This window comes from Parasteatoda tepidariorum, chromosome 6 (genome assembly GCF_043381705.1).
Source record: "Parasteatoda tepidariorum isolate YZ-2023 chromosome 6, CAS_Ptep_4.0, whole genome shotgun sequence".
Lineage (NCBI taxonomy): Eukaryota > Metazoa > Arthropoda > Arachnida > Araneae > Theridiidae > Parasteatoda > Parasteatoda tepidariorum.
In genome coordinates, this window is record NC_092209.1 from 62,385,598 (window position 1) to 62,401,553 (window position 15,956).

General features: G+C 29.5%; 1 protein-coding gene across 1 annotated transcript in view; it reads left to right on the top strand.

The window, feature by feature from the left end:
• Nucleotides 1-297: 297 nt before the first annotated feature.
• LOC107444278 (uro-adherence factor A-like) overlaps nt 298-15,956 on the top strand; it is a 706,709-nt gene continuing 691,050 nt past the window's right edge. Inside the window, exon 1 of the mRNA XM_071182438.1 lies at nt 298-559. The gene's annotated coding sequence lies outside the window, so the exon portion shown is untranslated. The remainder of the gene's footprint in view (nt 560-15,956) is intronic.

The following is a 15,956-nucleotide window of genomic DNA, read 5'->3' on the forward strand; positions in this document are numbered from 1 at the left end:
GCTTTTTATTGAATAGAAAATAACTTATTTTGTGTTAGTGAGTTTTAATATCTAACTAAATAAAAACCAAATTATAAAGTACAGTTATGTAATAATCATATCTGAGTCATATCCTGTTTTAATTTCAGGAATTTTTTTTTAAAAAAATTATCGGAGGAAATCTTTAGAATTTCTACACAAAGATACTTTTTACTATTTTTACAGGTTTCTTATGACAATATTTGCCATTTTCACTTTCTTCTCATAGATGGAGCCAACTGACAAAACCACGTGTTCGCCTTTTCACTCATCCTTTACGTTGGGCATTTCAGTGGCGCTAGGATCTTATGGCGGCCTGCAAAACTAAATCGAGCGGGCAGCAGTTCAAATATCGCCAGTACAGTACTGTCTTTTGAAATTGTGACCGGATACCATTATTTTTTACTACTGACAAAACCAAAACGTGTGCAAATTTGTTTGTGAGACACTGATTGTTTCGAATTTTTGACAGGTTACTTATCGAATTGGAATAATTTCTGAAATTTTTTTTTTAACCCACGGGACATCAGAAGTGTGAAAGGTAAGAAAAGATTTTATCCTATTGCATGGGGATTTTTAGGGGAATAGGGCTTGGATTTGGATGGTGTGGGGATGCGGTTGCTCTAGATGAGGAAGGATATAACGGCGTGGGATATCGACCCTGCATTTACAGTTTAATATCTCCTCGTGGGTTTGGATTTTCGATTTGTTTTATTTTATTATTATTCGATTTTCGATCGATTAACGAGAAGATATTGCGTATTGCATTATTTCTAACATGTGAACTTATCATAAAATAAGAACTTTTGCTTTTAAACAGATTTTATACGTGTCTTTTTTTGATGAGATGAATTTATAATATTGTAGTTGTTACTTATATATTTTCTTCACTGTAGCAAAAATTAAAAAAAACACAATTGTTTCGTACATTCTTTGAAATCTGAAATATCTTTTAAACTAAAGTTTTTTTTTTTTAATTACTTAAGATTCATATTTTCAAGCGAAATAAGGAGTTTTAAAGTTCTTTCAAAATAATAAATTTAAAGCTAAGGCTAATGCTAAACTTAGTTTAAGAAGTTTAATTCATTTTGAGTGCGTTGAAAAGTATTTTAAAAGTATAAATAAAACATGACGTACATTTTGTAAGTCATACTTTAAGTATGTATAATATCACAAAAGTTAATTTTATGTATATATCTATAACAATAACATTCATAACGTTATTTTTATCTCTAAGCATGTACACAAATAAAAATAAATATTCCTCTTTTTTTAATTTGCTATATTTAGTTTATATTATATTAGTTTGCTATCTATAGTTAATCAAGAGATATTTTTAGCAGTTCCTTATTTAAAACTTTAAATAGAGAAGTATTATTTCCAGGTATTAAAATTTTATGTAAAGGTGAACTAAGCTCCACCTAAAAATATTTGGAAATGATATGTTTGATGTGTGGCAGAATTATGGTTAAAAATACGAAAACAAAATCTGATTATTACTTCCCAATAATTGTTGTTTCTGTGCATAAAACAGCTTTTTCTAAGTAAGTTTAAATTATTCTCCTTAAATACAAGTACTAATAAGAATTGTTTTTGGTCACGCGTGTGCCTCACTTCTCTTTTCCCTAATTATTCTATTAAAATCTATTAGTGAACAAAAATAATTTTGCTTACATCATTTTTGGGAAATAATATTTTAAATTATAAGTCAAATGTTATAATAAATTTTGCGATTTCCCAACCGTAATTTAATAATTTCGCTTATCAAACAAGTTTAGATATTAAAAACAATTTGTGCATGCATTATATTGTGCATTATGTTGATCGTTAAAATCCTAATCATTTAATAAATTTGTTTAATTTCAATTTATTACAAATTAATGTAATTTACCCCAAAATTAATAATTGTAGGACTATTAATAATTTTAGAACTGATTTAAAAAAGTTTTTCTTAAAATGTAGCGTAATAAAGTATTATCATTGCATTTCGCTGTAATAAAGAAGCATCTCTTTTAGTTTTAAACTCTTAATTTAGAAGATAATCATAATTAAAAAAAAGTATTAATAGCCATATAAGAAAAATAAATGTTACAGGTAAATACCTTTAAATTAAAGTTGCAAAAATATTTTACAGCAAAAAAATACCTTTATGACTTTTATTCATTTTATGCTGATTATAACCAAAAAAATACGGAAATTAATGTGAGAAAGCGGGATTTTACCATGTGATTTTAAAGCTGAAAAATATGCACAGACAACAATAGAAAACTGTGTTAAACCATTTTGTTCATCAGAACATAATGGTTTAACATAGAGAAAACATAACTGCAAATTAAAATCAGTGGTAGCTAAATATTAAACTAATATGAAGTATACAATTTAGATAAATAAATTGAACCAGTTTACTATTTAAGGTTATCTCAACGTTTTAAGAATTTTCATTGAAATTAAATTTTAATTATGATTCCTTTTCTAAGTCCGAGTTTTTTTTATAATTTTTTAACCGAAAGTTTATAAGCCTGGGCTTCAAACTTGATTCGTGCTGAAAGTTCTCATTTTAACTATTAAACTTATAATTATACTAATTATTAAACTATAAAACTTACAACAATTTAAACTTACTGAAAGTATATCTTACTTGAGGTAAATTTTGTGGGCTATTTTGTTCATGGTTTGTTAATGGTTTTGTTCATGGTTTGTCATGATCTATTTTGTTCATGGTTGTTCAAGTTTGTTATAATACGCAATTATTTCAAAATCTTATTTATTTTAGCTATGTTATATCTACAGTAGTTTTTAAGTGATTTTTTTAATTCTTTTTTGCTTATATGAAATTAGTTTTTTTTTAATTTTCTGTACTTTCTTTGAAAGCTTTAATTGTGGGAAAATTCGTGAGATATGAAAACAAAAATATTCACGTTGTCTATTTTAAGCATTTAAAACTTTAATTATACATGCTTTGAAACTTTTTTAAACTGCACCTAGTTTTAGAAATTTTCATATAATCAGCTTTCTATTTGATTGTAACTTGATGCAGTTTAAAAAAGGTTTCCAAACATTGAGCAAAAATGTATCAAATTAGCTTCGAAACACATCATAGTCTTATTCGAAAAACCCGTGTCTTCAAACTGAAACATCATATAATCATTTTTGCGCAAAATGCATTGTCTCAAAAGTGTCGAAGAAAGTAATCTGTGAGAGAGTGGTTCGTTGGCTGCCAGCAAGATTCGAACCAAGGATTTTTGTTTTCCCAACAATATACGCTAACCAAAATAGTTGTACACCTCAGTCCACAAGGAGAGTCAAGAAGCTTTATACCGTAGCCGCCGAAATGACACATCGTGATTCAATTTCAATGGTAAAAAGGGTTGCAGTCTGGAAGATATAATTCTTACAGTTTTGTCCGAAGTTTGGTAGATTTAATTTAATCTATTTTGCTATGTCTAAAAAACATTTAAGCGAATACAATGTATGCCATAATGTGTTATTGCGGAGGCCGCTATATAAGACTACCTAACTCTCCCTGGACAAATATGTACAGTGCGCAAAAAAAAAAAAAGAAAAAAACTGACCACCCTGAATAACTTTTGATCTAATGATCGGATTTTCCCTTTTTAGGACTCAATCTTTATTGTTGAGGGTTTGATATGCCAATAAATAAGTGCAACTGATGCTTTAAGTTACGAAATCAGACACAAAAAGTTTTCTCGGAATAAACATACCTTTTTTTCGACGAATCGGATTTCTGTCCCCCAAAAGTTTTGGGGGTAGCCGCGATTTGAAAAATATGGTCCCAATAGTTTGGTCAGGAAAGCGTTCCGAAGTTTGGAACCCTTAATGTTAATTCTACTTTTTGCGTAATTCACTATATCTGTAAAAGCTTTTAAGCTAATTGAAAATTTTTTACACACAATTATAAAATTCGTTTGTTCAAAGGCATTCCGTGCAAAAAATAATTTTTAGTACATATTTATTACTTTTAATTATTTTATTTAATAATGGTCGTATAAATTTTGAATTGTATGGCAGGGTAAACCAACCAGTGAAGGAACACTACCCAGTGAAGGAACATTTCATATATATTGATTAAAAATATGAATTTGAAAGTTTTTCTTTAGATTGATTGGTAACAATAGCTTACTGCCAAACAATGGGAAGTCATCCAGCAATGTTTTGGATTACCTGGTGCAAATAGACTACTCTGGAAAAATTTTTGATTTTTTTATCATCTCTGCAACACCTTGTTTCTTTAAAAAAATTATAAGGTGAGTGCTTGTATTTTTATGTTTGAGGTGGAATTAATTGCAGTTAATAGTTTTATTTTTCTCACTGTGAAAATAAGAATTCAAAATATAGTTATTGAAGTGACATTTTATTTTTTAAGCATCAGAGCATAATCAAGTACTGAGATAAGGGGGTGTTTATTCACTAGATCACCATGCAAACAAGTAAAAACCAGTGAAGGAACAAGTGTTCCTTTACTGGTTTTTTTCTAAGTTGATGAAAATGGAAGAAAAACTTTAATTTTCTTCTATCTTTAGTGATGTTTTGCATCAGAAGTATGTTAAAAATACAAAAAACAACTTCTAACCAGTGAAGGAACAGGCATGTTTCTTTACTGGGCATAGATTTCCCAGTGAATGAACAGTATGTGTTAATATGTTGACACTTTACTTTTCAATTCATGATTACAAAAAAAAGTTAACATTTTCTTAGTATTTGTATGTTATAATTTCAAGAGTTTTTAGATATTTGTATGGCATATAAATTCATAAAGAGCATTAAAAAATATCCAAAATTAAGTGTTCCTTTACTGGGAAATTTTGCGTTCCTTCACTGGTGAGAGCTGTTCCTTCACTTGGTCTTCTTACTACTTGTTATTTGAATCTCCAAAACTTTAAAACAATATTTTGTAAGTTTTCTACAATTTTTTTACATAATTTGCATTTAATAGCAAATATGTTGACACTGTCATTTTACTAAAATTACGAATTTTGAAATTAATATGATTTTTTAAAAGGCAAGCGAAGCTTAAGTGTTCCTTCACTGGTTAGTTTAACCTATACAATTTTTTTGCATCATTTTAAGGTTTATAATTTTGCACGGCAAAATTCAAAATTTGTGCGAAAACGGTCGATTAGTTCGTAAGAAATCGAATTTTAAATTTCTGAATTTTTTGTTGTTTTTCATTTACGTCGCACTAGAGCTGCACAATGGGCTATTGGCGACGGTCTGGGAAACATCCCGGAGGATGATCCGAAGACATGCCATCACAATTTTGATCCTCTGCGGAGGGGATGGCACCCCCGCTTCGGTAGCCCGACGACCTGCGCGCGAAGTCGAGCACTTTACGGTAGCACAGTTTAACGAGGACCAATACCGCACACCCTCGGTCCCTACGCAGGCTGATCCAAGTGGGTCACCCACCCGCACACTGACTGCAGCCAGTGATGCTTGACTTCGGTGATCTGCTGGGAACCGTGTCTTAACGATCAGTCCACTGCGGGACTCTGAATTTTTTGAAATCAAATCTATTTTATCCTTTTTGTCTTCATTGAAGGAGGAAAAGCCCCTTGTTCGCTATTGCTCACCAATCCCGATAATTGCTTCGCATTTATTGTCGTTTCTTGGCAGAGCACATTTTTTCCACTAAAGTTAAAATTATCCCCTTAACATATATGTAGTAAGGGAAATTCTGTTTGCATACGCTTGTGCCTCTTCTTCCCACGTCCAAATAATATTATCTATTAGTATTATAAATATTTCGATCTATTGGTAAGCAGAAGTAATTTTTCTATGTAATCATTTTTTTGAAATAACAATAGTTATAACAATATATAGTTATAACAACATATTGTTCAAACAAATTTGATGAGTTCACAACTGTAATTTAAAATTTTCGCATACCAAATGGGCTGATATATAAAATATTACTTTTGCTTGCATCTCATTGCGCATGAATCTGATCATTAAGTTATAAATCATTTAACAGATCTCTTTACATGTAACTTATTACAGTATATTAACGTTATTTGCACAACTGTAATAATTGTAAGACGGTTAATAAGATTTGACTACCTTTCTAACTAACTTTATCTAAACATGTAGCGCAGAATTACATTATAATAATAATAAATAATACAATTATTCTCTTAGTTTTAAACTCGAAAATTGAGTTAAAAACGTTTTTTTATTTTATTTCCAATGAGCTGCACAATCGGTATTGCCAATGAGCAGACCTAGTGCGTTCTCCAGAGGTGGTATCCACTCTTTCAGGACCACCACAATGGGTGAGATACCGTTGGTCATGTTAATTTGGACGTCTAGTTTCTGCCACACTAGATGGCAGAACCGAGACTCTATTTAGATGCTAAAGTGCACTAGGAATTTAATTCTGCCGGAAATGCCAAGAGCCAATAAGGCACTCTAGGGATCTTTTACATGCCGCATAATCGTACGACATGGCCGAGTTAAAAACGTAATTATAGCTATACAGGAAAATAAATTTAAATCAGGGATACAAAAATCCTTATAGAAAAACAATATCTTTACGACTCATATTAGTTTCATGCTGATGACAACCAAAACGAAATAGAAATGAATGAGAAAACACTGGATCCTGCCACATGATTTTCCAGCCAATAAAAATGCGTGGACAACAAACTGGTACACCATCATTAGACGAACTCAAAACAAAATAAAAATTTCGACAAACTTTAGCTAGTAAGTTTAGTTGTAACAATTCAGCAGACAGTATCATTAAAAATTATGAGTTTTTCACACTCATGCGTTCTCAATTTTGATTGGTTGTTTTGTGCGTCACCAACCGCAAGTCTTCTGTGATTGGCTGTGTATCACAATAATCGCGTGTTTCTGGAAAGTTATGGTTGTCAAAAATAACGAAACAGAGCTCAAACATTATTGAGTAATAAAATTGTTTTATTAGTAAGAGTGAATTCTTTTGAGGCAAGACAGCATTCGAAACTGCTTCAAACTTTCTTTTCGGAATATTTTTAAACTGGCTCCAATGTATTATACAAGAGACATTTTCTGTTTTGAAAATTACCTAAACCATTTAGAAAAGCACAAATAAAAGTGTTGAACTTATGAAAATTATTTATGCCGCATTAAAATAAATCTTGGTTTGAGTTATTTTCACAGGCTGATATAAATGATTGAACTAACGACTTAATCGATACAAAACTGTTATTCTAGAAAAAGAAGAAAATCTGAAATTAGAAAAATGCTCATCCATATTTGACAAACAGTGTTTCAAAGAGCGAAATGTCCAATCAAATAGCTGTATTTTTTTAAAAAAGATTTATATTTTTAAAAACATTTGCCCTTATTTGCCGAATAATTTAACGAACTAACGAATAAATAAAATAAGCAAATATATTATTAAATAAATTATTTTTCTTTTTAAAATATTTTTTTTAAGTAATAAATTTTTACTTTTAAATTATTCACATTTTTGAAAACTTAATTAATAAATAACAATGAAATAATGGCCCACATGAAAGAAACAATCGTCTTTACTAGATATTTTTTTCTATAATTCAAAAACAGTTCTTTGAATAAATTAAAATATACCTCTAGAAATTTAAGTGGAAAGAAAGGCTATCTAGCGATTGTGAATTTATTCCAAAACGCAATTATAAATAAAAAGATTAAGCAATTAAAGTTAGGAAATATAATAAACCAATTTTTTTTAAAGAAAGAAATTATTTTTAAAACTTCTGAGATAAAAATTTAATTGATGCTAGGTCTTCAGAGAAATAAAAATCTGTAAGGTAGGTGACATAATTACTTTATTCATGAGCGAATTAAAAATGACTGGAATTAAAAAGTTAATTTTTATTCTTAGAATTACGATATTTATTATTTTTTTGAATTTATTTTCCAGACTGCAATATTACACCTGACTGATTATTTTCTTCGTTAAAAATTCTTTGATGGCAATAATTTGATTGATTTAAATCTTTCCATGCACATTTTATAGTTTATTTAAATATTTTTTTTGATAAAGAATAAGTTTTATTCGATTTAATAGATGAATAGTTAAAGCAGTAATATGTTTTGAAGGATTTTATTTATTTTTTATTAAGACTAAATATGACTTTTATGTAGGAGTTATGTTTGAAAAGTTTATGTTCGGTAGGGATTTGTGCAAAAAAAAAAAGAAAGAAGAAGTGCAGCTTAGTTAAATTTTCATTAAATAGCAGAAAAATACTAAAAAGTTTGTACAATGGAAATGTTAGAAAAAGTACCTCAAGTTGGATTTGGTTTTTATTGTCGCAGTTAATTAAATTTTTAAAAATGTTGTGAATGTTAAAGAATGTTATACGGGCCCTGCAAATTACGGTATGAAAGACCGTAATATATATTATACCGTAAATTTTACACTAATATGAATTCAATTAAACTGATGCAGTGATTTCATGGTAATTATTACTGTAAAAATTACGGTATATAATTTTTTTTTTAATTCTGTAACATGTTCTGTGAAAAGAAAAAAATATTTTTTCTGCAAGAAGTACCGTCACCCTGATTGCTAATAATTTTTATCGTAATTTAATTCAGATATTTTTTTCAGTTGACGCACGTGTGCATGTGATTTATATATGACTTAATATTGACCCAAATAACGAGATAATGAGCACTTTTGATAAAACATTGAAATAAACGTATTTTTGCGTACGCTTTTGTTAATGGTGTATCACTAATCAGTTTCATGATGTTTAGTGTGTAATTCGTATATGATTTTATACTGACCCAAATAGCGAGATAGGGAATACTCTTGATAAAACATTGAAATAAACTTATTTTAGCAAACGCTTGTGACACTGGTGTATCAGTTCACTTATAAGTTTTATCATGTTCAACGTGTATTTTCAACCTGATCATTTCTATTCAAGTATTCTTTCTGACTATTTTTATATCGCTTTTTTGCTGGAATAAATTTTTGCAAATCTTAGGGAAGGTCAATTTGAAAAGTGAAATACACTGTAAAGGTCATAGATTGCGATATAAAGTACCGAAACATTGGGTGAATCATCCGCAAAATTCCTTCTACTGTATCTATTTTTTCAGTAAAAAGTTATACTTTCAATTTAGAGTGATAAGATTTAGAGTGTGATTAGAGTGATTGATGGATTTTATGGTAATTATTACTGCAAAAATTACGGTATATCAGATTTTTTGCTCCTTAGCATGTTCCATAAGAAATTAACTTTACAGTAAAAAGTACCGACCTCCTGAATGCTGGTATTTAATAATTTGACCTCGAATGTTTTGCTATGTAGTTAACCATTGATTTGAATTGCTGTATTTAATAATTTAATCTTAATATTTAATTTCTCCGTCAGAATTTAAAACATTATTTATCTATGTGGATGTCATAGATTCAAGTCAATTGATTTTGAGACAGTTACGATAGTTATTTTAGGCATTTTAACGTAAATCTAATTTTGACTGATGATAAACGATGCATTAAAAAAACTTTGATATGAAAATTTCCCCTAGTGATCGTGTCCACTTCACACGGAAATAAAAAAAAGTTTTAATCACACATGCTCCTTATATCCATGTTTGAAATATTTTTAACAAATGTAAAAAGCCAAAATTAGTTTTGATTACACTTATGAGAAAAAAAACAGTTCCCCAAATATAGTTGGCCTTACTTATGCATTAAAGAACGACTATGGACAAGCATGTTATGTACCTTGCGCAAAAAAAGAAAGGGACCACCCTAAATAACTTTTGATTCTAATGATCGGTTCTTCAAGTTCTAGGACTTAGTCTTAATGGTTCGAAGCGATGATCACAAATATGCTAATTAATTAGTGCAGACAATATTTTAAGTTACGAAATCGGACAAAAAATCGTACTTTTTCTAAAGAAACATATTTTCTTATGAATTCGGATTTCTGACCCTTAAAATATAGGGAGCAGTCGCAATCTGGAAAATATGATCCCCATAGTTTAATCAGGAGAGCAGTCGAAAGTTTTGACCCCTTAATGTTAATTTTACTTTTTGCGTATTTCGCCATTCTCCGAGAAATTTTAAAGTGGATTAAAAAAAATTTCCCAAAATTATAAAACTATTCGATTTAAAGATAATTTCATACAGAAAATAACTTTCAGTAAATATTTAATATTTTTTATTATTTTACTAAGTAATAGTCGAATTTTTTTTTAATTCTAAGGTATATAATTTTTGTACATCATTTTAAAGAATATAATTTTAGCTGTTGTTGCTGTTGTTAATTTACGTCGCACTAGAGCTGCACAATGGGCTATTGGCGACGGTCTGGGAAACATCCCGGAGGAGGATCCGAAGACATGCCATCACAATTTTGATCCTCTGCGGAGGGGATGGCACCCCCGCTTCGGTAGCCCGACGACCTCCCGCTTCGGTAGCCCGACGAATATAATTTTAGATGGCAAAAAAAAATTTAGCAAAATCTGCCGTTCCTGAGAAATCGAATTTTAAAAAAGTCATGTATTTAAAATTTGATTTCTCAGGAATTGTCTTCAAATAAGCGAATTTTAAAATTTTATTCAAATTTTTTTACTTGCTTTAAAAAATCACGAGGTATGGCAAAATAATCAAACGGGAAAATTAGCATTAAGAGGTTCAAGCTTAGAACTGTTCTCCAGACCAAATTTGGGGGACCATATTTCCCAGATTTCGGCTACCTCTTCTTATATTTTCAAGGTCAGAAATCCGATTCCCGATTACTAATAACTGATTCGCATGAGCTCATTTAAATTTAATGTAAAGAATAATGCATTCCACAAAGAACAACTCACAGTAGTATAGTTTTCTTTGACAAAAAATAAGCGTTATGAGCATCTTTACTTTCAAATGCATCTGCACTTTGACAAGGAATGTTGCAATTCCATTGCTTTCTGGCATGATAGAACTTTCCACTTCACGTTCTGGGTGCATTCTTTTAAGCTCGACTTTACACTCATTTTAAATGTTATTATTCTAACTGGTAAATTAAGTATACAGAATCTGGGGTGCACTCTTTTTATATTTCTCGTGGTGCTATTATTACTTCTGTATTTCTGGCGCTATCACAAGTGTTCGCTTTTTATTTGAGCTACTCTTACAGGCAAATTAGGCGTACAGTATCTTTTGTGCACTCTTTTTATATTTCTTGTGGTGCTATTATCACTACTACATTTCTGGCGCTATCACAAGTGTTTGCTTTTTATTTGAGCTACTCTTACTGGCAAATTGCAGAATCTGTTATGACTCTTTTTATATTTCTGGAGGTACTATTATCTCTACTGTATTTCTGGCGCTATCACGAGTGGTCACTTTTTATTTGATCTAATCTTACTGGCAAATTACAGAATCTGTTATGACTCTTTTTGTACTTCTAAGGGCACTATTATCTCTACTGTATTTCTGGAGCTATCACAAGTGTTCGCTTTTCATTTGAGCTACTCTTACCGGCAAATTAAGTATACGGAATCTGTTATGACTCTTCTTATACTTCTGGAGGTACTATTATCTCTACTGTATTTCTAAAGCTATCATAAGTGTTCGCTTTTTATTTGATCTACTCTTACATATACTTATTCCAACGTTCAATTTTTTACAATATATGAAAAATACTGTTAAAATTGTTCAGTATATGACCACTTTGTTGTTCTTTGATTAAAATATTACAATACAGGTATTTATAAATTATTTTAATCTTTATTCCTTTAAATAATTTTTTATGGACGTATAAAGGCGCATTTTTACATTTGAAAGTGAATGTAGAATTTCCAATTTGTTATCTTTTAAATTCTCAACGTTATTTTATCAGTTAAATTACTGCTCCCTTGAATTTGATAAATCACTTGAAATGATTATTCGGTTGATATCATGTTGAGACTGATTAAACTTTCAAGAGCCTCTTTAAAAGTGAACGAAATACTTATCGTCTGAATTTCGTACGCATTTCTCGAACCATTAGTTTTCGTTTATTGCTCTTTAGTTCAGAAATGGAGCTTACCAACACTTTTATTAAAATCAGATTTTTTTTCCTTCATAACATGTTATTGGAAGAATTTATAATAATGAAAAGGATGTTAATATCATTGAATCGCTTAAATATAAAGGGAACTTTAGAATTTTAAATGAAAACGTGATATTAACTATCCATTGGTATATAAAACTTATGATTTAAGAGAAGCGATTAAATCATAAATAATTGCAGATATGAATCGCAGACGCGTTATGAAGTAGAAAATTTGATTTTTTAGTATCAATGAAATGAACCAAAAAAGTAATTAGATTTATCTGTTTTGTTTTTATTACTTAAGCTTTGTCCCATCCTTCTTTGTTTAACTTACATTTGTTTTATATATAACATTATTAGTTACATGTAAGCATTAATTTATTAATGAAAATTATGTAATGGATCAAGTATGTCTATGTGAATTTGTATACAGTGTTTCATCTAGACATCGATAATATTATCGAATATTCCAACAAATATGCATAAAAAAAGTTAAATGATACAAGCACAAATTTAAGTACAAGTAGTGTTTAGAAAGTAGCTCAATTTTCAAAAGCAATATATTTTTTTAACGACAAAAACTTTATCTGAAAAGAAAATTACATTTTAGTCTCAACATTATGGATATTATCAACAAGTTACGATTCAAAGGGATTGTACACTGTTAGAAACTGTTAGAACTTTCATTCTAATATTATGGTAAAATAACTGGCAGGTAAAGTTTATGGTAAAGAACACTTTTTGCCTTTTAAAATTTCAAAATTCCCTTAAAATAGCATGGTTTTAAGACCATGAATACTAAACCCATGTGTTTTTTTAACCATTTACAACTAGCGTGGTTTCAGAATCGTAAAAACGAAATATAACTGGACATAGGAGCTAGGCTTTTCGTAATGTAATGGACATTGGAGAGTGCACGACACTGGAAAATTTACAGGTGTTGAAGGGAATAGAGGAAATATTGTGGTTTCAACACTGGGTCTCTAACCCCAGCTCTGTCGATCACGAGACTGACACATTAACCCTCTGATCTATAATAGGTCATAAACGGCATCTTGTTTCATTCTGAATTGACTTCCTGTTCATGGAAAAAAGTGCAGGTAAAATTGCTGTACTGTATAAAATGGCATTTCTGGTTAAAGAAAAAAACATAATCGTGGTAATAAAAACTAAAATATACAGTATTTAAACCACTTATTTCGTAATTTTTCCGTTCATACGGTAAATATTAGCCGGAAATTTTTGCTTTTAAAATTATAGTGTTTATTACACATTCAGTAAGAAATACAAGACAGATGGATTTTAATGGTTTTTATGCCATGGCCAGATTTTCAAGATAAATCTAATAATTAAATCTAATAATTTGATAAATTAGATAATCTAATTTTATCTAATTTATCAAATTTTACCACGTATTATAAAACAGTATTTTATTATTAATTTCACCAAATACATTACCAAAGCAATTGACCAGTTCTTTAATTTTCTCATAGAACCAGAAACACGGTAAATTTTACCTCATTCTGGTAGTGTTGACCATTGTTGCATGCTTAAGTTAACAATAAATAAAATGAGCTGAATAACGGATTTCGTTAAAAGGAAAACAACAGAGAACTTTTTGAAAAGTCGAAATTATTACCAAGGAGACACATTTTAGAATTGCCTATTTTAACTAAATTTAAAAATTAGAAAGAAAATAGCAAAGCATATCTTTACAATTGCATATCCTTTATTTAATTAATAAATTACATTACTTCATTAAAAAATGGCTATATTTAAAAAGAATAAAAACACTCTTTCTTCCTTTATGAACATTTTACATAAATAATTTATTAAAAATAATTGAAATAATAAGTAATGAATGGATCATTGCTTGAATTTAAATATAATTATGTAATTCATGAAACGTAACTGCTATTTTCATAACTAACGATTCAATAATCATAACTGGTAAAACAAGTATCCCAACTCTCAAACCCCCTTTTATCCATTAAAGAAACAGCTTTTGGTAAAAAAAATATTTTTTGAACTTCTTTTTGGTTTGCGGTAATCAAGAAAAAACGCCTTTTTGTTCTTGATAAAATGGACTAAGTTAATAAACATCAATTTTCACGTCTCATTTATCTAAAAATACAATAAAAATTTAGATCAAAGAAACTCTTTGGAAATACTTCAAAAAATATCTCCATTTCCTCCTTTAACTAAGGGTATAGTCTAAGAAAAATAGGAGCATTTTTCTATTTCTTTTTTTTTCTATCCAATATCGTGAAAGGGAAATATGAGCTATTTCGGAGAACTGTGATTGAAGACCAATGCAGCACTTTCCCTTCGTATTGCAACTCAATAAGCATTAAGAGAAATACACGAAAAACAGATATCTCTGTGCCAGTACCTTCTGGTTTCTCTGGACGTTTATTGGTTTCCTAGACGCAATCTGCAGAATGCAGGCGGTATTTCATAGAGAATAAGACACAATTTCGCCAAGGAATATAGCTTTTATGTTTGGTAGTTAAATATGAACCTTCTAAAGTTAAGAAGATTTGGCAGACTATAAGGTTATCTTGCATTTAGACCAATGTCATTTACTAAGTGGTTTCATTTGGTTTCAGTTGCCCAGAATTAATAATAGTCCTTTGATATGATGCATGCATAATTTAGGACGTTTTTTGTTAATAAAATGATATTTCATTGAAAATTAATGACAATTAGCACGTAGCGTAAAAATAGCGATATTATTCAAAATACCTAAAATTTCTCACGAATTTAAAAGTTTTCCACTTTACGATTTTTAAAAGTAATAAAATATTTATAACGACAAATAAAACATTGTTAATAAATACTTTTTTAATATTTGTAAAGAGTGAAAAGCTTTCTAGAACCCCCAAGAATACTAATATTTATGACTTGAATAGTAAGTATTTACCTTTTTTATACAACTACAATTTAAACTATTTGCTAACGTTTTTGAAAGGTTTCTTAAACATTTCAGAAATGCAGATCAATCTTGTTGCTGTAAAACTTATATATTAAGTAACAGTTCAGATAATGAATGTAATAAAAGCTTTTTTTCGGCTTACCCATTTAAAACCAGCTTATAATTTAATAATTTTACTAAGAATCTTTGAGAACCTTAAAAAAATAAACTATTTTCTCTGGCTGATTTATTAAAATAAACTTAATTTTTTTTAAAAAAAATAACTTTTAATTAAAAAAAATACTTTTCATCTATTGAAACATCGAATGCTGATAACTACAAGCAATTATTAATGTATTACAATTAACAATTTATGATGGATTTATTATTATTATTATTTGAGCTGATTTATTGTTATTATATGGACCGGAATAGCCTGGTTCGTAGGATGCAAGGCCCTTGTCCAAGATGTCGTGAGCTCGGACTCCGCCAGCAGGAGATTCTTTTGTGTAGTAAATGGTGACTGGTGCACGTTAGAACTGTTTGGTCACAAAGTCCTTCAAGTTTCCATTACAAATCAATATCTCTGGGGGTACTGAATTGGAGATTGATTATTCTCTGTTTTAGGTCAAAATTGCGGTTAATGAATGAGTGAAGGGATGTATAAATAGATCCCCCTGAGAAACGGGTTGTGACATGTGTGTGGCTGAAGTCATATTCTTGGCCGTAGATGGCGTCACTGAAAAATAAGAAATGCACCTACTGCCTGAAATTCGCTCAGTTTCACCAAGAAGGCTTGCTGGAATTTGGCAAATAGAAACTACAACAACGATTCGGTGTAATACATAATTTATTACAATATATTATTAGAAGAAAATGTAATTTATTGCAATATTTAATTTATTCATTACATTTTGTCTCTTATAAGACACTGATATTTAATGTAAATTGCTTATGTCATGAATTATCTATATTTTATTTATGGAAGATAAAATCTAATA